This window comes from Chiloscyllium punctatum, chromosome 20, assembly GCF_047496795.1.
Source record: "Chiloscyllium punctatum isolate Juve2018m chromosome 20, sChiPun1.3, whole genome shotgun sequence".
In the NCBI taxonomy this organism is placed as follows: Eukaryota; Metazoa; Chordata; class Chondrichthyes; order Orectolobiformes; family Hemiscylliidae; genus Chiloscyllium; species Chiloscyllium punctatum.
In genome coordinates this window covers 91,771,800-91,789,831 of record NC_092758.1, presented here as the reverse complement: position 1 = coordinate 91,789,831, position 18,032 = coordinate 91,771,800, and the positions used below count along the sequence as shown (strand labels likewise).

Here is an 18,032-nt window from a genome sequence, read left to right as displayed (position 1 = left end):
GGAGCTTGGGTTTATGTCATTACAGGTGGCCACCATTGCACTATACACCCACACACACACATTTTGTGGGGTGAATTTGTACTTTGTTCAAAAACTGTATGAATTTATGTAAAACTCCATTATCTCACTTTTTAAGATTAGAATCAATCTAAACATCATGGCATAGACAGAGAACACAGGGGCCGACAACTTCAACATATTGTCTATCACCATCGTTAACAGCTAACCCGAGAATGCAACATTTTAAAAAACAATTGTGAGATTTACACATGAAATAAGTGAAACTATCACTGTATTCTAACAGATGAAAGGCTTAACAGACAATCAATTTTTCAATGTATAATGTCAGTTACATCACACTGTAAATTTTTGCTATAAATTCTGTGTTAGGATTGAGCCCTCCACTATCACCTGATGAAGGAGCGTTGCTCCAAAAGCTAGTGTACTTCCAATTAAACCTGTTGGACTATAACCTGGTGTTGTGTGATTTTTAACTCTCTCAAATAGTGTCACAACAATAGCTCTCTCCAGTCTTCTGGCAAACTCAGCCATGGTTGACGATGACACAAATATCTCTGCAAGGGACCGTGCAATTTCTTCCCTGGATTTCCACAATATTTTGGAATACATCTGATCATGCATTTCAACACCTCCAGCACCTCTTCTATAAATGTGGACTCAAGACACCACAGGTAGGCCCTGCTATCCAAAAGTGGAGCATTCCCAGGAAACCTTTTGTAAGCTGAAAATGGCGTAATGAGAAGGTGCACGATTTATGTGGGAAAAAAAGTGTCACTGTTTTTCGGAAAAGCGAAACTCCTCTTAGGATGCGTGAAAACAGATACTAACGTAGGTCTTTTGTAAAAGTAAAATTGCATAAAGTGAACGTTCGAAAAGTAGGGATACCTGCATTCATTTCCCCAAATTCCCTAGATTCCATACCTTTCTCCATAGTAAATACTGACGCAAAATATTTACAGACTTGCACATCTCCTGTGGCTTCAGATAGATGGTATCGATGATCATTAAGGGAACTTATTCTCTCCCTTGTTCTTCTTTTTCCCTTAATATACCAAAACACTCATGTGCCTTTTTTGTCCTCCTGATTTCCCTCAAATGTACTCCTACATCCCCTATATTCTTAGGGTGATTCACTTGATTCCAGCTATCTAGACCTGACGTCCATGCGTCCTTTTTCTTCAGAGCTTCAATATCTCCTGCCAACCTTGTCCTTCACACTAACAGGAACATGCTGTCCCTGAACTCTCATTATCCCACTGTTGAAAGCCTCCCAATTGTCAGACGTCCCTTTACCCGCTAACAACCTCCCTCAGTCAATCAACTTTTGAAAGTTCCTGTCTAATACCATCAAAATTGCCTTACCCCAGTTTTGAAGATCAACTTGGAGACCTTCAACAACACTGCCCAGCGCTGACATCAGGCTCAGTGGTCTGTAGGTCCCTGGCTTTTCCTTGCAGCCTTTCCTTTTTCATAACTATTGTAAAACTAATAGAATTATGGTCACTGATTCTGTCTAACACTACCATAACTCTTCAATTGTCCATTTATTGACAACTTTAAGAACAGTAGTTTCTCGTGATTTTCTTACCAAACACTTCTTGCTCACACTCAGAAGGTAATAACAATTGGTGCAAATAATTTCATAACCTCTCATAGGCCTGTGGTAACGCACATGCATTCTCAACACATGGGCACTGAAGTGTAAGCAGATCAATAATTCTGGTTTGCAGTGTTTCTGAATTGTACTGGTTATCATGTTCAACTAACATGCAAAAGGTTCCGGGTATGAAATCAGATAGAAACAGTTTGAAGTTATCACAAAAAATTCAAATTTCAAACAATGTATTGGCTTGGGTCCACAGCATAACCCACTGACAAACATTAATCAAACCAGCCAATATCTTGGAACAGCAGCTAATAGATGTGCTGGAAAGAAATTGAAATTAACGTTAATCTATAAATGAATGGTTTGCTCAGTCACAATCCTTATGAAATAGGAAAAGACATTCTCCACAACTGCTCTTCAAGGCAGCCCCTGGTTAGTCAGCTCCCAAGGAAGCTCCTCACTGAACCCCTAACCACACCCTACTTTGTAGTAGAAGCTCTGGATCTTGTCGAAGTGGTCTTCGAAATTTCTCACCTTCTCACCTGGACAAAGATATCACATACTGAATTAAAAAGTGCTGCAGAAAGTCAACAGGTCTGACAGCATCTAAAGAAACAGTTAACATTGAAATAAATGGTTATCATTTTGACTTGGGAAGAAAAGTTACTGAAGTTATCTTGTTACTCTCTCTGCAGAGATCAACAGACTTGCTGACTTCTCCAACACTTTATATTTTAGATCTCAAGAGTTTGAATGCTTAAGATCTCACTAGTGTACCAGACTACCCCATTCAGATTCATTTGCTATGATGTGCTTACATTGTCAAATTGTTCTGCTCAGTTGCAGCCCTTTCCCCAACGTTGCTGTATCTGATGATTAATGTAGTCAAACTTTTTTGTGAGCCTTACTGATTGTCGTCCTATAACAGAATCTATTCATCTCTTAGGTCTTCATTCCCATCAGAATACTCCATCAGTGCATCTTCAAAATTGAATACTGTTATAAATCACACAAGGAGAAAGTGAGGACTGCAGATGCTGGAGACCAGGAAAAAGTGTGGTGCTGGAAAAGCGCAGCAGGCCAGGCAGCATCCAGGTGCAGGAGAATCGACATGGAGATAAAAAGATGGGGGGGGGGGGGGTGGCGGGGAGACTATATATCACAACACCAGGTTATAGTCCAACAGGTTTATTTGGAAGCACTAGCTTTCAAAGTGCTGCTTCTTCATCAGGTGGTTGTGAAGGAAGACCATAAAACAAACACACAGTCTCTTGCAGCTGAAATTGTATATTGAACAAATCTAGATAGCTGAGTCTTTCATCTTTTAGAATGGGTTTGCCAATTTCGGCTCTTTAATATATAAATCCCAGAACTTCTTTCTGTTATGCCTCACTGTGATGGCATGGAAGAAATCAAGGCCTGCTGCCATGAAGTCATCACAAATGTTAAAGGATTTTTTTTAAAACTGCAGAATTCTAAATTTACCTGATTTTTCAGACCCAGGTTAACAAAACCCAGTTTAGGTTATTGTACTCAAGTTACTATTTATTACAAACAAACTATGGATATAGGTAAACAATTAAACTGCCAACATGTAACTAGCATATAAAACTCCCTCAATATTAATACGCAGAGGTAAAACTGAGAAAGCAATTCAGCAGTCTGATCACAATATCTGCTGAGATGGTGTTCATGCTGCTTGGTCTTGCTTCTCTGGATGCCTCAACTGGCTTGCAGGAAACACAAGGGAATAAGTACAATTACTGAAGGCAGGCTTAAAGTGAGTTATACCCCTTGACTCCAGCTCATTTGCTAACTATGCAGCTACTGGTTCTAGCAGTAAACAGAATTTACAAGGAGTATCAGGTTGCTTGCTTTCGAAACATGCAGTAACCCTCCAGCAATCCTTTGTTTTAAAACAATCTCTTCTCCACAAAGCAAGGAACAGAAGTAGGCCATCCAGCCAAGTGAGTCTGCTCTGCCATTCAATGAGATCATGAATAATCAGAATCCTCAATTTCCTTTTCCCCCACAAACTTTGATGCTCTACTCATTAAAAATCTATCTCAGCCTTGAATATATTTAACAACCCAGCCTCAATAGTCCTCTTCAGTAAAGAATTCCAAAGATTAACTACCCTTAAGAAATGCTTGATCATCTGGGTATTAAAATATAAGGCCACTTATTACAACATAGAACATTACAGCAGAGTATAGGCCCTTTGATATTGCACCGACCTGTCAGATTGTATCCTCTGGTCCTCAATTCTTTCAAGGGGAAGCAACTTTTCCATAACTATCTTGTCAACCCCTCCAAAAAACTTTTATATTCCAATAAAGGTCACCCTCCAATTTTTCTACATTCCAAAAGCGCAAGCCCAATCCATGCAATCTCTCCTCATAGGAGTCTCTCCATATCTAGAATCAGCTTACAGAATCTCTGTGGATTGCCTTCAATTCTAGCGTATCTTTCCTTAGATAAAAGGGAGCAAAGATATCCCCAGTATTCTAGCTATGGTCTGACAAGTGTATAAAGTAGTTTTAATATTCCAGTTTTTATATTCCATTCCCTCTTCAGTCTATAATTAAATAGAGAATAAAAAAGATGTGGTCTTTATATCTCAAATAACCTCTGGATTTTGCTTGTCCAACGGTCATATCGGAGCTTTGTTAAAGCATATATCATTTCTTGATGTCACCTAATTTTAGAAAGTGATCATGGCAAGTTGGCAGCACTGGCAAAGCCACCATTTATTGCACATCCCTACTTGATGTGGCTGTGGTGAGCCAGCTTCTTAGGCAAATGCAGGTTTAGTTATATCCACAAGTATTAAGGATGTTTTTGATGACATGACAATGAAGGAACAATTATATATTTCCAAGACAACTGGAAACTTTAAAAAGGTATTTGCTGTTGTGGCGTTTTAATGCACATACTGTCAACGTTCTTTTAGGTGGTAGAGGTCACAGGTATGCAAGGTGCTTTGGAAGGAACCTGTACCTACAATTTTTCCTACCATGGAAACTTTGAACTCAGTACTGAATTCAACCTGAATGTAGCCTACTGATATTTCTATGAGAAATTTCAGATATTATGTAGCAAAACCAGGCTGACATCACTTGTGCAACCCACTGTTCAACCGCATGAGCGTTAACTGTTGCTCTGGACTCAAGCCAATTATTTTTTTCTACATTTCCCCCTCCTTAAAAAGATACTTTTTGATGTCTCTCATTTCTCCCTGTAATATTCCTAAGTACCTTATAATCAATTACTTCTCAAATTTCCCCATTCTGCTGCTACTACCCCAATCCAAATTCCTCCTTGCTTAAATATATAGCTGCACTAAATCTTCAAAATACTCACTACTGGCAGCAAACCCAATTGTTCCATCCTATTCTCTCACTAAGATGCTCATCAACACACTACTAGAGATGAATTTTACCAATCTTCTCATCAGGCCAGAGATTAGGAATGTTCTATTATTTATCCAACTCACCCTAAGCAGTTCTAATAACTTGAAATCTGTCAAATGATAAGCTATTAAACACCTTGCTCTAGGAGATCTTCACTTGAGAGAAAGGCCCATGCTATTCATGAAGTTACTGTGGTTGAGAACATCAACTTAATGCCCTAGTTGGAAACTTGGCAGAGGTGCAATGCCACCTCCTCCTCCCAAAAGTCACACCGACTTGCCCAGCAGTACCAACCATCTCTTGGGCCACTAAAACAGCTGTAGTTGCACTGTGAATCTTGTGACCAAATCAGACTGTGGATTCACTTCTTCACCCAATTTCACAACCTTCATAAAAAATACATTCTCTGCCATCCAGTGTTCCATATGGAACCAGAGGGGTTAAGTCACTACCACCCACCCAAATAGCACTTTTACATATCTTCAATGCTTTCCTTCCTCACCCTATGAGCCATTTTCAGTGATCCCATTCTTCATCTCAGAAATCATGCTCTCTTCCTAGTCATTCTTCTCCCTTTATATATACCTCCATACAACTCCCAGCTCAGTCAAAGCCACCTTCAATCTTGCCATCACATGGGGCTTTGTTTATGTCATTACACCAATTTGCAGATAAGGTCACCATTAATCACTTTCTGGTATCAGTTTCCATCTACATCCCCCTTGGATAGCTGAAGCCTACCTACTTTTGCATCCATCTCCTAATTAAATTTCAATACCCCAATGGTCCAGCCTTTAGCCCTCCACTCACCATGACTTTACTTCAGCAATCTTTTCTTTCAAAACATCTTCACTTCCATCTTTGATCCTTTGCAATTTAGATCACAATAAAACTATTACTTTTTCTTATCCTGGTACATTCTTCAATTCTGCCATAGCTGCAAGGGACAGCTATTTAAATGGATATGGCAAAAAAGAAACATCAGATCTAGCTAAACTAAACACTGAGTCTTGCCTTACCTGCCAATACCTGCTCAGTATTCCAGGATCATCCTGCAATGCAAAGGTAACAGCCAGATTCTCTTTACGACATTATGTCTTAAATCTTTCTACCCACATCCTTAACTCTCACAGTCAAGTAGTTTAAAGAGCTCACGAACCTGTCGTCATTTTGATTGAGACTAGCCAATTACCCACGTCAGTCATTATCCTTCCTGTAGCTCTGAATTTGGATCTTAGTTTAGTATTTTCCCCCTCCCGTTCGTCCTAAACCCTCAGTTTGTGCTACTCAGCACTCACCACCTGCTACCCCGAGCGTACTGAAATTAAACTGTCACCCTTTCCTGCTTTTTATTAACTCATCATTTGGTTCTCTGTCGTCTCTCTCCCTTAAATCTCCTGACATCAATTCTCTCTGCAAAACCTTTGACCCCATTATTCATGCAAACTGCTGCTCCATCTCCAATTATCCATTGCTCGAACATCCTTGAATATGCTGTCTCCCAAAATTTGTATCCACCTTTTCCAGCACTCCATTTTGAATCTATCCAAATTGGACTGCTATGCCATCTCAGTATTGAAACATCAAGGGCCCACATGACATCCCATGATAGTGACAAAGGTAAACGATTCCTCATCTTTCTCAGCCTGGAGCAGCCTTTGACATGACTGACCACACTTCCCTCCTCCAATACCTCTCCAACATGACCCAAGTGGATGACACACTTTATTCATTTAAACAATGATAACCAGAGAATTAATTGCAATTGTTTCTGTTCCCATTTTTACCTCTGCTGACGCTCAAAGAACTAAACTTAGCTCCAGAATTTTCAACTATATGCTACCTCTCGGCCACATCACACATTTCCCAATTCACTACAGCATCTACATACTAGTTAATTTATGGACAAACTCCCACAAGCAATATGGCTATAATGAGAATCAACATTACAAAACAGGATTGAGATATAACTGTTGGCAAGGACACAAAGTAGCTCCCCCCTTTATAAATATGGTGTCAAGCAGACGGACAAGGCCTAGTTTAACATCTCATCTGAAAGACCTCTCTGCCGACAAAGTGATACGCACTCAGTATCAGAGTAGAATGTCGGCTTGATATTTTTCAAATTCTGAAATGAACTCAAGCTTGTGGCTTAGAGGTTCACACCTACAGAATGACAGCCCTCACAGAAAATACCCAGCTCTCAGTCATTACCATTTCTGCCAACCACTTCAGATGTTAAATAATCGAAGTGTTTGACAAAACCCAGTACAGAACGAGCAAACCTTTCTATTAAACATTGGAAAGACTTAAACCATGTTCTGCAGTGCCTCCCACAAACTCAAATCTGTCTCCCTGGCAACTGGCCAAGGCTGAATCATACCATTCATGCAGGTTAAATTTGACCAAGGTATGATTCCAAATGCACATTCATGCCAATATCACCATAAGCAAGTTTTGTTCTGGTAAAAATGTTTTGGCATTCATTATGAAGGCGTACTGTGTACCTTTAAGAGAGTGAAAGCTGACAAGGACTGACTGAAAGCAGAGAATGTGCTGACCAATTTAAAAATTTAACATTTGACAGAGAGGAGGGTGCCCAGTGATAAGAGTACACTTTCGGTCAGCACTTTATATCATCAATTGGGGAGGCTGCCCCTCGGATGAGTTTGATCGACTCTGCAGGGTGTGGGAGAGAGGGGTGGCATTAAGGTCTCCTCAGAGGCATGGGAAGATATTTGGGTAAACACAAGTAAGATATCAATTTGCAATAGGACCCATGCTTTACAGTTTAAGATTCTCCACAGGGTTCACTTGGCTCCCGATTATTTGTCAGAATTTAAACCAGGGGTATCTTCAACATATTTTTAAAAATGTAACATTTGTTTGTGGAAACGATAGCTGGAGCTGCGTTGCCATGGTACATAAATTCAAACTCTGCTAGTTTAAGTTATGCCCCAAGATACCAAAATCCAATTAAATTTGAATTTTAATGTTTTGATGACCAGTGAGACGGTCGATGTTTTGGGGCGTATAAAATCAGGTGTTTTGGGGAGTACAGCAGAGAATGGCAAAGGGCAGCCAAGCACCAACCAACTGTTAGTAGAATAGTTCTCTGAAAGGTACTTGTACATAAGAAATTTGTGTAGCAGAAAACTGAAGAAAAGACGATCCAGGAAAATCTACAGAGGAAAGTTTATAACGAGAAAAAAAAAATTGACACAGCTAGCTGCTTTTGATACAAGATTTTTTTGTAAATCCTAATCGGGGTTTTTTAAATTGGATCAGTAGTGTAGAGTGAGAGGTAAGAGATAGGTTTAAGAGAAAGGAGTTGTAAATAGTTGTTGTCTAATGTTCTCTTTTCAACTTAAAAGGATAAAATATTTAATTTTTTCTTTAAATAGTGATATTTCACAGATTACGACACGAGGTGAGCTTTTCTGTGGGTCTGGTTTAAACTAGCAGAAGGGTTTACCCAGTGTTGTAACACATTTATTTGTACATTGCTTTTCCATTCCCCAATTTTATCATCCGTTTACACACCCATTATTTAATATGTTCTCCTTTCGCAAATTAGTTTTAATTTGTTTTGCAGCATCCTTCCAATGGGAGGGAGACTGGAATTGAGCGCAGTGTTCTGGTGTTAGCCTGGCCACTGTCCTGTGCGGCCGCAGCATGTCCTCCTGACTCCTGTGCTCAGTTCTGGCCAGTGGGGAAGGGCATGCCAGGTGCCTTCCTCACTCGCGTACCCAAGACTCCATTTCAAGGAGCTATGAACCTGCACTCCAAGGTCTCTTTGTTCAGCAACACTCCCTACCATTAAGTGCATAAGTCCTGCCCTGTTTTTGCTTTCCCAAAATGCAACACTTTGTGTTTGTCAAAACTAAATTTCATCTGCCAGCTGATCTAGGTCCTGTTCTACCCTGAGATCACTACCTTCACTGCCAACTGCATCATTCCATTGGTACTTGGGCAGAATAGTGCCAAGTGATCTTTTACATCAGCCCAAGAGGGCAGGGGAAGCCCTTCAGCTTTAGGACTGTCAGTCGAGGGAGTGCAGCACAGGAGCGATAGCTGAGATTTCTGGGTGCAAGGAGTTAGGGGTTTGAACATACAACCCACAGCATGTGCCAAAGTAGGAGGCCATTGGGCCTGTCCAACACAATCTGGCCCAGTGAAGGAACTGGCCGATCAATCCCCCCCCCCCCACTGCAAATTTATTTTCCTCTATTCAGTGCCTTTTTGAACATCACTGTTGCATCCACTTTCAATCAATGCAGTGCAGCTCAGTCATGGAATAAGTTCCTGATCCCACAATTGTAACTTGCCAGTTAATTACAGTAATCATTGTAATGCCCTTCTGGCAAATCCAGTATTAGCCATTATGTTGCACTGTTACCATTGTAATGAGTTTATAACATTTAAGACATATCTCAAGATCTCACCACTACTGAAATTACATCACCTTGAAATGAGCTGCCAGATGAAGTGGAGGAGGCTAGTACAGTTGCTGCTTTTAAAAAAGGTATCTGGATGGGTATGTGAATAGGAATGGTTCAGAAGGATTTGGCCAAGTGCTGGCAAATGGGACTAGATTAGGTTAGGATATCTGGTTGGCATAGACAAGTTGGACTGAAAGGTCTGTTTCCGAGCTGTACATCTCTATGACTATGACAGAAAAATTTAAAATCAACACTAGCTAATGGAATGCTAGCCTCTAAATAGAGCACAGGAAGTTTTGCTTTATTTATAAGATGTAGTCAAAGAGTGCTTTTAAGTATTGTAGTTAGCTCAGGGCATGACAGAGGATATCCTGATCTTGGCAGGAATGAAGCACAGATGCAGAGATCCAAGGGTTAAATGGCGTACATAATGATAATGTATCTTTCCTATTATTAAATTTTGATTTCCAACACCCTGAATTTAAAATCTAAGACCTTGCATGGACTAAAATGGTTTTAAAACAGTCAAGTGTGGGGTGCTGGAAAAGCAGAGGTCAGGCAATGTCAAAGGACCAGGAGATTTGATGTTTCGGGCATAAGCCCTTCATCAGGAATGAGCTGCCTGACCTGCTGCGTTTTTCTAGTACCACACTCTTGACTCCGCTCTCTAGCATCTGCAGTCTTCACTTTCTCCTAGTTAAAATGCAAAAGACTTGACATGAGAGCCAAACTTATTACCTGACTACAGGTTGAGCCAATTAATTAATTAAACAAAACTTAGTCTTAACTGAAATTAAGAGGTAAAAGTGACTGAAACCAGTCACTCAAACATCCATTTCTTGTTTAATATACACCTTCACGGAAGTTACAAATTACCCATTACTTTTGGGGTGGGGTTGGAGAATGAAGTCAGACATGTGAGATAACACATATGAACTACATTTCATGGAAGTGCTTTGAGCAGAGCAGAGAAAATGATGAATGCAGAGCTGTCTCTCTCTCTCTCTCTCGTTCTTCAAAAACAATACACAGTGCAAAGAACCATGTGTTCACCAAGAATGCAGATTTCTACAAATTTTGCTGGTGTGGAGTGTACTCATTTAACTATCCCTGGTCTCAACATAAACTTAACAACTCAAAGACTCAGGATTTTTAAAGATCCACATTCTTGATTTTTTTTTGTTAGACACTGCCCTTTTTTTTTTAAATTTATGCTTGCATTTGTGCTTTTGCTGTTGCTTTTTGTAACTTTGCTTGGGTGTTAGAAAAATGAATTTTTCTTTCTCAAGACTATCTTGTCATCAGCTTCATTTTTGAACTAGCAAATAGCATTTTAATTGAAGTACATTACAGCTGAATGCTAAAAATTATTAATGTTTGCTGTGGCCAACCAATAGGGATAAAGAGATGGGAACTTATAACCAAGTGAAGGGGGCATATAAGTAGATAGAGAGAATCACTTTCTGTGGCTAGTCTTGGCAAGGAGACATTACCTTAAAAATCAAAGGCAAGTCACTTGGATGAAAAGTTAGGCAACACCTCTTCAGTAAAGTGTGACAGAAGTGTAAAACTCTCTCCTACAAAAGCATTGCAAGCCAACCAGATTCATTTCAAATTTTCAACTGATAAGTTTTTTTTAATAGCCAAGGATATGAACATAGGAATAAGAGTAGACCATTCAGCCCCTTGTTTTGCCTCACTATTCTAGATTATAATTGATTATCTGCACCAGATCATAGTCCCACACTATCTCTTGATGGCATTACTAACTAGAAATCTGTGCTTTGAACTTAAATAACTGAGCTCCCATTTCCTACTGGAGGTAGAAAGCTCCAAAACTTCACCGATCTTTTATATCTTTCCCCTCTCGCCTTAAACCTACACCCTCAGGTTCTGGAGTCCCACCATCCCCTTGCACCTCAATCTCACACAAGACACAGGAGCCAGAGTGGTGACCAGAGTTCAAGCTTATTCTACTCGTTAATAGAGTCAATAAGCTCCATGTTAACTTCACCTCCCCGCAAAAGCCCCCTTTATTTTAAAAAAAACCCCAAGTCTGCCGTTGAATTTCTTATTGAAATTAATAGTCATAGACAAAGCAACCACAGCTATGTGGGGTAGGGAGCTCCAAGGATTCACTCCACTTTGTGCAAATAAATTTCCTCATTTGAATCTTAGACCAGCAGCTCTAGTTAGAGGATCAGCAACCAGGAGAATACAACTTTTTGAATCTTCCCTCAAGTCACTTAATTTTACTGTTTAAACAAGATCATTTTTCAATCTTCAAAATTCTAGGGGGCATTGGTCAACTTGATCTCTCCTCAAGAGGAGGATGGAAGGTGTCTAGTGAGACTTTACTGCACTCCCTCCAGATATAGAATATCCTTCCTTTTGTAAGGTTTAAGTTATCAGCATCCCAGTTGCAGCCTCAAGACCCTGTAAACTTGCAAGAAGGCTTCTTTACCATTGTATTCCAGTCCCTTTTGTAATAAAAAGGGCTAACATGCCATGGGTTTCTAACTGCTTACTATGTAGGAACACATTACCAAAGCAGATGACTCCAGCAGAATGCCACCATACACATCTTCCCCTCACTCTCCCGTCTGCACTCTGCAGGGATCGTTCCCTCCTGGACACCACAGGCAATTCCACAACTAACAACATCATCGCCCTTCTTCACAGCATCTTCCCACGAAACCATAGAAGGTGCAGCACCTGCCCCTTCACCTCCTCCCTTCTCACCATCCAAAAGGGCCTAAACAATCTTGCCAGATGAAACAGGATTTCACCCGTACCTCATCCAATGTGGCCTACTCTTCCCTGGAGAAACCAAACAGACTGGATGACTGCTTTACAGAACACCTCCGGTCTGTGTGCAAGCAGGATCCCAACCTTCCTGTAGCCAGTCATTTTAACACAGCATCCTGCTTGTATTGCCCACGTCTGTCTTCGAATATAACCCTACACCAAAAGTGTCAACTCCTCCACCTCCTGATGCTGCCCAGCTTGCTGTGTTCTTCCAGCCTCCTGCTGGTCTACTTTGGATTCAAGCATCTACAGTTTTCTTTCGTCTCCAAGAAGTAAGCCCTCAGCATGTTGCCACATTCCAGTGAATCACAGCACAAGCTGGAGGAACAACAACTCTTCAGATTAGGCACTTTACAGCCCTCTGGATTTAATACTGTATAAAGGGTTCAACATCTTAGAATTGTGAACCATTTCTTCCAGCTTGTTATTATATCCTCCCCTACCATCCCAAGTTACTGTCCTTTCAAGTCTGGTCGGAGATGCAGCATTGTTCTGTCATTCTCACATTCCCATCACTTAATCTGAACTATCAACGCCTTTTCTCCACTAGTACTCTATACAGTACCCACTTCCACCTCACACCCCCGCCCAAACTATAGCATAAATACTGTCCCCGCCACCCTTCAGCATCTCTGAAGAGTCATCTAGACTTGAAACATTAGTTTGCTCCCTCTCCACGGATGCTGTCTGACCTGCTGTGATCGCCAGCATTCTAGTTTTCAGTATTATGATCACATGTTGATTTTGAGACAGACAGACAAGGGCTGCCAGGTACCTCTCAAGGTCAACATTTCCCAGTCTCAGCCATTTCAACATTCTGCTTTACAATTTTTCTTTCAAAAAGAGTAGATAGCTCCACTTCCCCACATTTGTGATCTCACTGCCCACCTAGTTTACCTGTCTAATCCCTTTGCCGCCTGTGTCAGTTCAATTTTCAACTTCATTTTACATGATCAACCCAATTTTACACATTAAGCACTCTTGCTTAAAGGGTCCACAACTACATTTACTGATCTGTTCTTTAGACATAAAAAAGTGAATATTGTAGCTTTGGAACAAATATGGAGCCAAAGCAGATGGAGAGAGTCAAACTGCATATCAGGAACAGCATACAGAGAATTTACTCCTACATCTATTACTCTAATATCTTGGATTGATGTTATGTAAATCAAACAAGTGCAACTAAGTTATCTTTGGACAACATTACTTCTATGGTCTATAAATCTTCTAAGTTACCTCAGCTGGATTAAAACCAAAACAGCACCTCAAAACATTCATTCCCTCCACCATTGAAAAACCATAGTACAGTTTACGCCTTATGTACTATATGCCCATGATGCACTGGAGCAACTGACCTAGGCTCCATTTACAGCATGTTCCAAAACTCTGGACTGTTACAGAAAAGGGGAAGGGCAGCAGATGTATGGGGGAAGTATTAACTGCATGTTCCCTTCCAAGTCATTCCATCCAGATATGGAATTTTGTTGCTTTTCTTTCACTATTTCAGAATTTAAAAACTTACAACTCCTTTCCTAACAGCTCTGCAGATGTACCTACACCAGGTAAACTGCAGCAGCTAAAGCAAGCAAACATCATTCACATTCCATGCAAGAAAATACAGCACTGTTCTTTCTTTTAAAAGACCTAGCTTTGAAAAACTGTTTTTGTCAATACTAAAGAAAGTAGTGAGGTATAGTTCTAGTCACTTCTGTATTTTATCATTATTCATTCATGAACCCTTGATGAAGGGATCTTCATCCAAAATGCTTAAATTTTTGCTTCCAACCAGGGTTAATAGCAGTTGCATGCTGAAAGTCTGACCATTACTCTTCTACTACCTTTTGGGGCAGAATACAGTACCTCTTACTACTATTCTAACAGATCAGTTAATACTAAGTCCAGAGACTGAACCTCAGCATTTTATTGCCTGTAGAGTTCAGTTTATCACTTGATATCACCAGGGAAATTGCAGGTAACTGTATTGCAAATAAAGTTAACTTTTATGAAATACAGATCATACCATATTGTTTAATTCCAGATAACATATGGAAGACTCAACATCCTCATATCAATCAGACCACATAATTCAAGCCCAAAAGAGGCACAATTTGCTTACTTAAAAACTTCTTTTTTTAAAAAAAAGGAGGGTGACCAATTATATAATTGGTTTAACATTATCCTAGGGGAGCATTTATGAAACAAAAAACACAAATCACAAGACAGCAGAATTACATCCAAAAGACTTTTCTCATTAAAACAGTTTATATAGTCACACCTTTTAGAAGGATTTCTAATGATAAACCCACCATTGATATATCGATAGGTGACCAGGGTGGGGAGGGGGAAATCAACTCTCATACAAAATTGAGAACTGGATTGATAGACTATAGACCACTAATAATGAATAGAAATATTCCAAGTCAGAATTCATATAACATGGTGCATGGGCACATATGGCAGAATAAGCAGATGGAAAAATGCCCAATTAGCAAAGAACTAGTCAGATGAAAATACTGCATCCTCATTGTACAATATATAACACAATTTTATTTAAAGAAATGCTTGACTGCATTTCACTGCTCACAAAATTCTAAATTTAATCAAAACTAGTGTCACAAGCATTTCAATTTTGCTCACCTCCCCCTTAGCCTAACTGCAAGAAACTCTGAGCAAGGGGTGGGGTGAGAACTGTGGAATGAAGAAGGGGAACAAGTGATGGAGATCCTAAAATAGATATTCTCCTGCTGAAATACTCAGTGACAATTTGAATCTAAATTCATCTACTTTAAGCAGGCTGTCCAAAGGTATGTTGCACCTTTAAATGTGAACTGATGGAATTATCCCATGTCTAAAAAACAAAACTTTAAATAACTGTTGCATGCATTAAAGATCCATCCTGACCTGTCAGATAAACTTCAGCGTTACTCAAAATATTCCCGCACTGTAACTACGTTATAAATTATGACCTATCTTGCTCCTCCTCCTGAATAACCTTTTAGAAATTCAAATATCTCGATCTTGCGTCCCACAGGACCTAAAATGACAAGAGCGTCTTACCTGCCCATTCATTAGACAAGCTTCAGATTTCTCTGATTTGAAACTCGATTTACAAACAGTGCAGTGTTAACCCTCCTGACGTCAGTCTTGGGCTCCAACTCACCTTAACCTTTTTTTTCCTCTCGATTGACTTCGGGTCCCGTTCTCCTTCCTTTTGCAATGACAGTTCATTTATATTAACGACATTTTATCATGCATTATTTAAAGATCCTACACTCCTTAACCATCCTCACCAAAAAGCAAACGATAATCACGAGTTGGATTAAGCTCTTGCATGAAAAGTTCCTATTGCAACATGGCTGCCCTTCATCCTCAGCTATCCTGGCACATTTGCACTCCTATCAATAGAAGGCGGGTGAGAACGCGGTCGGGGGAGGCTGGAACAAAAAAAAAGACAGACAAAACGTGACCACGTCTTTGTGTTTTTTTTTGCTCCAAACCTCAAATGCGGTTCAATACCCCACCCCTCCCCAAATATCTCAGTACCCCTGTATTTCCATGCTGCTCCACAACACTATTGGTTGCCTGTCCTAGGCCTAAGCTGGTGGGCAGAACCTCCTCCTTCCTCTCCAACCAACCCCCCTCCCCCTTCAAACGCCAGATTTTAAAAAAACGCTATTTTGCCAAAAGTACTTTTTTGAAAAACATTTTAAAAAATGGTAGCCACTAGTTCAATATTGACCGTGCAGTTCTTTTCCTTTGATAGCCCTCCTATCTCTATCTCTCTCGCCCCGTGTGCTCTGGCTCTCTCTGTGCACTTACCGACTTGTCTTGTTGTTGGTGACAGCCCCAGCGGCTCTCAGCCAATCCGCGTTCGCTCCGTTCCCCTCCGCCACCCGCGCACCCCCCCCCCCCCCAGTGGCCAGCAGCAGGCGCGAGCCGCCGCCGTGAGCTACCCCCCCCTCCCCCCAACAATCCTCCCGAGCTCGAGCCGCCGTCGCCCAACGGTCAGTAGGTTCTCAGTGCACCTAGAGCACCCCAGCATATACACACACACGGCTGTCTGTGCATTGGAAATAAATCATTTCAAAATTGAAATTTACCCCTTCTACCACCACCACCACCATCATCACCCCCGCTCCACTTACTTGCTTTACCCCCTCAATTCCGCGCCACTCTGCGTCACTTCCGCCATCTTAGTTTTCACCCAAGACCCTGATGAGTTTCTCTAAATTATTTTCCTACAATGGCGTGAGCCAAAGACGATCGTGTTATATGTGTTCTCCCCACCCCCCCACCGACATGATTGATATCCTGGGCCGTCGTGTTGCACGATGGAGGGTGCACCCTTTCACCATGGGGCGGGGGGGTTGATTGCCATTGTAGGTTCTGACATGTCTGTGCCTCCATTTTCCTCCCGTCATCATATTTAATAACGTGCATGTCACTTTTTTGACTTCCATTGGCCGCACACCTTTTGAAAGCCTAATGTCTGCCAGTTCCTTTTTGCAGGAGGCTCGAGTAACTCTGCCTCTTCGTTTGTAGCAAAACCAAAACCGTGCAAAAGGAGAGGCAGTGCAAATGGCACCCTGAGGGACTGAGCCATTTTAGTTTGGCTTGATCACTGTTCCTTTAAACTCAAAAGCAATCCGGCCACAATGACACGTTAAAGTGCCGACCGAGGCGTCAGGTCGTCTCCAGAGTTTGGAAATAATGTTACATTATGTGACAATTGAGTATCCACGGGTTAGATTACGAGATGTGAAAAAAAACAAATATTAGATAGGATGTAGGGAGTCTCCTTTGACTCTGGGGTTTGTTCGAGGGTTAGGTTTTTGAGAGGCTGCTAGGCGGCTCGGGGTTTAGGAGTGCGGGGGGGACTCTAAATCAAGAGTTCATGTCTGAACGAAACAAAATGGATGAGTGAAGCTATTCTTCCTGATTTACATATAGTCTATACTAGAACAAAATAGCTGCATTTGATGCACATATATTTCAGTGCTGAACCTTGATGGCCCGTCATTCCTCTATTTATTTTATAGATAGTTTGTATTTCTGAAATTAGCGAGTTCTTTGGAAATAAGAAACCCATTTTCGTTTTTGAAGACTTGCAACTAATTAATAATCGTATCTTTTTTTAAGCGCGTTTGATATCATTTTGTCTCCCTTTGGCTGAAAAGAAAGCCCATCAAGAGGCAAATCCTCGCTGCGCAAAAAGCAGCGTTTTACATTTTAAAGATATGCTACGTAACATAAATGTATTTTCTTTTCCTTTCCCATGCAATCAGCCCATAATCTTCGAGCCTCGGTATAGTTTGGAGTATATTGCACTCGGCCAGGACCGGCAAGTTCAGTCGACTCGATCAAGTTAGATGCATTTTGTTTTCGTAAGATTGAACTTCTTTTCGGCAGCAGGCTTTTATTTTCAAGTTAGCTCCTTTGATGTTTAAAAAAAAGGTACGGAGGTTTAGAATGCAGACCCTTGTATGAAACACGAGTGCTAAACCACAAGATATATAATTTTATCCCGTCATAAATTGACTATAATTTAGTTGACAAAATGGACGAAGGGGAAATACCAATACGTCTGATATATAAATTCAGGTCGTCAAATATCCCTGTTTATAATCTTGGGTGGGGAACATCCACATATTATGTGGTTATATTCCAACACGTTCTCATTTCTGCAATTGCATTTTAATAAGTTAATGTTAGCTTTTTTTGGTACAGGTGCTGCACGTGCCA

At 40.7% G+C, this 18,032-nt stretch overlaps 1 protein-coding gene across 5 annotated transcripts in view; it reads right to left on the bottom strand.

Moving 5' to 3' along the window:
• nsd1a (nuclear receptor binding SET domain protein 1a) overlaps nucleotides 1-16,539 on the bottom strand; it is a 238,012-nt gene extending 221,473 nt beyond the window's left edge. For 2 of the 5 annotated variants that reach the window (XR_011963528.1, XM_072591224.1), the window contains exon 1: nucleotides 15,451-16,071. The gene's annotated coding sequence lies outside the window, so the exon portion shown is untranslated. Of the gene's footprint in view, nucleotides 1-15,347; nucleotides 15,368-15,450; nucleotides 16,072-16,109; nucleotides 16,172-16,435 lie in introns of those variants that run through there. The other 3 variants (XM_072591225.1, XM_072591226.1, XM_072591227.1) reach the window with 3 other exon arrangements.
• Nucleotides 16,540-18,032: the final 1,493 nt, after the last annotated feature.